Source organism: Silene latifolia, chromosome 1 (assembly GCF_048544455.1).
Source record: "Silene latifolia isolate original U9 population chromosome 1, ASM4854445v1, whole genome shotgun sequence".
In the NCBI taxonomy this organism is placed as follows: Eukaryota; Viridiplantae; Streptophyta; class Magnoliopsida; order Caryophyllales; family Caryophyllaceae; genus Silene; species Silene latifolia.
Genome location: NC_133526.1, coordinates 95,258,708 through 95,264,783, shown reverse-complemented (window position 1 = coordinate 95,264,783; position 6,076 = coordinate 95,258,708).

The following is a 6,076-nucleotide window of genomic DNA, read 5'->3' as shown; positions in this document are numbered from 1 at the left end:
GACATGAACACTAAGCAATCGTTACCCTTAGCATTCTATGTCTAGAATGACTCTCGTGGATGCCAATGAACACGGGTGCTCACGGAGATCTGGAGTAAGGGGTGAGGGTACGTATTAGGAAGCTCTTTTGATCGAACACCTAATCCCGCCCGCCTCGATAGCGGCCTCTACTAATGATTAGGGAGTTTATTCGTACTTGATATATCGTCGGCTATATGCATGCAATGCAACATCCATAGATTAATCCTAGCATGTGAAGATTAGACTAAGTCGGTGAGACAAATAATTTATCATGCAATTAGGTCGAAGTAGGAGTTAATGCTCATTTACATGTGAAAGCATACAAACAATAAAAGAACGTCATTGCTCTTTCATGGACGAGTTTTACTCTATCATGTACTTTTTGCCATAATATTTCCACACATTGTCCTTCCTCTAAAAACAAAGAAACAAATTCTCTCTTTTACTCTTCCTCTCAAAATTAATCAAATCTCAACCAATTACTTAATCAATGATTTTAGTTATCATATTAACAAGAATTCTAAACTCATTAATTTTGCATTAACTGTCTTGCATCAAATTAAGTTGGAATAAATTAAATTAAGGTTAAATAAAATTGGGGTTATGAAAATAGGGTTTATAGGGTAGGCAAGGGTGGCAGAGATGGGGGCTAACGGTGGCGGAAGGGCAAGGGCGGGGACGGTGCATGACGGTTTCAGGTGGTTGCGAGGGGTCCTGGTGGTTGGGATCTGGGAGAGAGGAGTGCGAGTCTGGGTGGTCGCCAATTGCAAAAATTCTGGAAGTAAACATTTGTTTGGCTTATGAATTTCATGGCTTTGCCCACAAACTACTTGCATCGACTTCTGGCTTACCAATAGCTAAAACGGCAGAGCATGATAATGGAGTTATTCATAGCACTCCACCAAGCCAGGAATTTTGGGCACCAAAAGTTAATGCCACTGACACCTATTTACTCCCAACTTTTGTTATACTAATGATTTCAGTGTAATTTTGGAGTATCAATTTGGTTATATTCTATCGAGAACAATCGCACGAAGGGGTTGAGTTAGGAGGGATGGTGAGGTGGTTTGGTGGGGGAGAGGTGGTCTGGGCGGGGTGTTGGTTGGTGGTTGAGGGGTTGAGAGAGGAAATGGGTGTAGAAATTAAAGGGGTATAATGGTCATTTACGTCCATGAAAGAGTAAAACTCGTCCATGAATGAGCACCACCCTAAAAGAAATACAATAATGATGAATTACAATAACGAAAATTACAATAATTACAATGGAATAGGCGATTTATGTCGAAAATACCTTTAAAACGGATGATTTAAGAAAAAGAAATAAAAGAATAAAAGAATAAAATAAATTAACGAACAGGAATCAGAAAGTGATAATACGATTAGTAGTTAGTTAATATGTAAACTAATTAAACTACGTCAAGGCAGAAACGGAGTTCGGTGAGAAATCATCTGGAACAGCAGAAGAGATGCGCCCTTTGGAAGAGGCGCGGCGATTCTTTGCGTCTGTTCCAAGGGTGAGTTCTGGCTGTGAAGCCGGAACTGCAAATCGTTAATGTCGATTGGTAAACTCAAAGGATTAATTGATGATATTTACTCGGATGAAAGTGACTAATGGATTATTTAACATGTGAACGGGTCATAAAAACAGTAAAACATGGATGGGACGGAATTAAACGGATTAATTACATGAATGAATGAAAACATTAATGAGTCCTTTGTTGAAATAAGTCAATTAGGCTAAATACGACGGATATACAACGAATATGTGAATAAACAGATGAAAACTATATCAATGACGAATTCCAGAAACTCAACATGAACAAATTGAATCTCCAAAATCCGGGTTTGAATTTAATGACGAAAACCCGTAAATATGGATTATTTAGGATTTAAGTCGGATTTATGATGAATTAAACATATTAATGAATTATGATAATACAATATGAATTATATGCTATGATGACGAATTAACAAACAAACATATGAAAACAAATAAGAAAGACGGAAACACAGAGGACGAAGGAAGAAGAAAGGAAGCAGGAACTGCGGCAGCCTCACGAAGAGGCGCAGCAGGAACTGCGCTCCTTCGAAGAGGCGCAGCAGTTGCTGCGTCCTTTCTCTTCGTCTGTCTACTGGAAATCCGTAAAAAGAGATTTTTGAAGACGGTTTTAGAAATCGGTTTTAATCGGTATTTTCGACGTAAACCTTACAATTGATGATTACAAAAAGTAAAATACAATAAATAAAAGGATCATACACCCTCAGACTTACATGTTGACGGAACGAGATGAACTAAGATATTGACTAGTGAATGCTCGACGCGAATGTAAAGAGAGTGCCCTCGTAAGAGGAAAACGATTGATTAATTTAAGTTGATTGAGTGTAGTTGGTCAAATTGGTCGGTCATGCAACGGAGAGGTTGGTACCGGAAAGATCCGAGCTTACGTGGTCGGAAGTCCAAGCACGTAGGCGCCAATTAGTAAGAACGAAGTCTAGAATGCAAAGGGAGAAGAGAAGGGCGGACACTCGCGTGAGAAATATGAGGAACGAAGGCTCCTATTTATACTAATCACGTGAAGGAATAGGGTTTCGGAGACTCTTTGGAAGTGAATCTCGGAAAGATATGAAAAAGATACGTAAGACATGCAAAGAAGGGCATGGGAAAAGGCGCAGCAGCCCCATCTGCGTCTCTTGGAAGAGGCGCAACACACTGCTGCGTCTATTCCCGGGAGGTTTCCTCCGTTGAAGAAAGATTTCGCGTTTGAGTTATGGTAGGACGGAAATAATTCGATCATCTTATGAATATTACGGGATATTATTTGCCAAAAGATAGAATTTGTGAAATATGGAATAGAAATATCCGGAACATTCCAGAACATTCGACTCGGGATTTAACTTGATTATCGAGAAGATGGAGACGGTTTTTGACCGGACTCCGAATGTACTCTAATTACTGCCAAAACGACCGTATCAGGACGTAGATGACAACTAAGAGGTACACATTAATGTTTGAGCAATCACTTGACGATAATCTTACGAACTGTCATAAATCGTTCCGCGTACCAAACATGCGGCCCAATCATCACCGGGTGGTTTGCGGAAGGTGCAGAAACGAGGTGTCTACAATATGTCACGATCGAGGGAAGCGAAAGAATTTCATATTTGAAGAGCTAGAGTGATGGTGGAAGGTTTTTACAGTCGAAGAGAGAGAAAGAACGATGATAGAGAAAAGAATTTTGTGAAAATGAAGCGGATCGAAGGTTTAGGGGGGGGAGGTGTTGCGATTATTTGGACCTTTGGAGTATGGTTGAGTTAATCTCAGCCTTCCGTAGGATTAATTAGATCGAATGGTCGTAAGTGGTTCTCATTATACTAGTGGTTCTCACCGGATCCCGACATATATATATATATATATATATATATATATATATATATATATATATATATATATATATATATATATATATATATATATATATTTTGGAAAATTTTCATTTTGGTGCCTCGAGGTTTTGATTAATTCCACTTTAGTACTCTGAGGTTTGCATAATTCAACTTTGGTGTCCTGAGGTTTCTACTACTTCACACTTTGGTAACCCGAGTTTTGAAAAAAAAAATTCTTTTTTTTTTGTTAATGGTTAACTATGAGGTATCGTACATGGGTTTAGTTGAATATAAGGTACTGCTTAGTGTAATAAATTAGGTTAAAGTAAAGACAACTAATTGCATATATATTGGTTAAGAAGTGAAACGATTGTACATATATAATTAGTAATTTGAAGCCATTTTCTTAAAATTGAAACTCTTTTTTGAAAATTTGTTCATTTTGTTATTATAAATAAAGAGTAGAATAATAATGTAAGATAATGATACTTGATTTTGTTGATAGATAAAATTTCAAATAAACAAAAATGAGTTATAATTTTAATAAAATTAATCTAAAACTAATCGAGTTTAACAGTAGTATCCTAATATCCTACTCCCTCCAATTCACACAAAACTCTTCATTTGCTTTTTGGAGATCAGACTTTGAAAAGTTGATCGTTAATTTACTCAAAAATATATCCCACATCTACAAAATTGGATGTCGTATTGTATATTTTGCATAAAGTTCATAGGGAACAACCAGTCTTAATGGTAGATAGTCAAAAACAAATTTATTGTTTAGAGATCTAACAAAAATCCTCCAAACAGTTTACATATATAATTGAGATACATGTTGTTTTGCGTACCACCATTCAACATTTACACTGTCGTATCTTACAAAATGCAATATATTGGTAGATGCTGTAAGTTAATCTAATTTGTGAATCTTATAAAAGTCAGTCTCGGATATCACGTGTTCATTTTAAGGAATTAAACCACATTTTTGGGAATGACGTTTTAAATTGACTAAAATCGGTGGTGTGTACAACAATAAAAATAGGTAACTACATAATATAATTAACGTAAACCAAAAAGAGTGGCTTTTATGTTAAATGGACCGATGATCCATCAATAATCAACTAAATCAACCCAATAGTTTTGTGTTTTCCGATTTTCAACATAGTTAGGCTTTTTTTTTTTATCAACTTAATAGAATTCTACTACCAAACCATGACAATGTAAATTAAACCAACGTTCGCAATCTATTGTTCAACAAATTCTTAAAACATTCAACATGCATATTGTAAAAGATGTTCTTAATGGAAGCCTCATGCATTCTATGTAATAGAATCACATATTTTTGTGCTGTTGTTTAGAGACTACTAATTTTATTGGAATTCAGTATGGATTTGATTTTACGATAAGTATATAGACCAAAACACTCTTAATTGTAGATAGTTAAGGTAAACTTATGCTATAAGAGATCTAACATTTTCTCTAAACACACTCAATATAGATAATTATGATACATGTTGCTTTACATAACACCATTTAGTTTTACGTAGTTGTTATATGTTAAAATAATTTGCAAAACTCATAAAGGTCTGTCTTAGCTATTAAGGGCGGTTCATTTGGTAAGTTGCACTACGTTTATGAAGATAACGTTTTGTATTTAATTAAAAATCAGGGATGCCTATAACAATAATGAAAAAAATTAACTACATACTCTTACAATGTTACTTGATGTTTTACAACTGAAATGATAACTACTAAATGACAAAACTTCTATGCTTAAAGCACTAATAGTTCATTGATTATCAACTACATCAATCACGAACTTTTATTTATCAATGATTTAAACATAATTGAACTTTTTTTTTTATCAAATATAGAATATATTTATACAGATGATCCTAATGAGAACCCCGTGCATCGCACGAGCTTTTCAACTAGTTTTTATTGATATCAAAATAATTTTACAAGTAATTAGTTGGCAGCCGAGATACTATCTGAACTCTCACTTCTTTTACAATAGCAAAGCTAAGTCTATTAAAAATGTGAGCAGAAACACGTACCCTGACATGATGAGACACAGAAAATTTCTGAATCCACTTGAGTAGTACAATAGTAGTGCTGATCATGGGTCGGGTCGTGCTGACAAAAACGGCCCATTTGTGTGGGTTGGGCTGGGTCGGGTCAAATTAGTGGATTTATTTAGCGAGCCCAAACCCAGCCTTATGGGCTAATTTGGGCTTTCAGGCCTAAATGAGCTTTTCGGCCCTAAACTTGCGACTTAGCAAACGAGATAAGTAGCATAATACCTTTAACTAGTACTTTAAAAACATAATTATACCGAAAGGTAAGAAACTATAGCCAATCAGTGTACACTAGCATGAAAGTATTCGAAAATAGAGTTCCCTCGACCAAAAAAAGTACTTCTTTTTTCTCGGTCATTTGTTATCATATTCTATTTTTGGGTGTGTGAGTCAATTGTTGTCTTTTCTATCTTAGGATTGTATTTGATGAGCAATTTGATCTTTCACACCCAGTTTGATCCATTTATCATTTTATAATTGGTCCCCTCTTCTTTAATTGATCTTTAATCTTTGAATCCATTTTTAAAATAATGCTCAAAAATAAAGTATTTGTCGTTTTGGGTCGGTTTTGAAAATAATTGTCGAAATGGTGT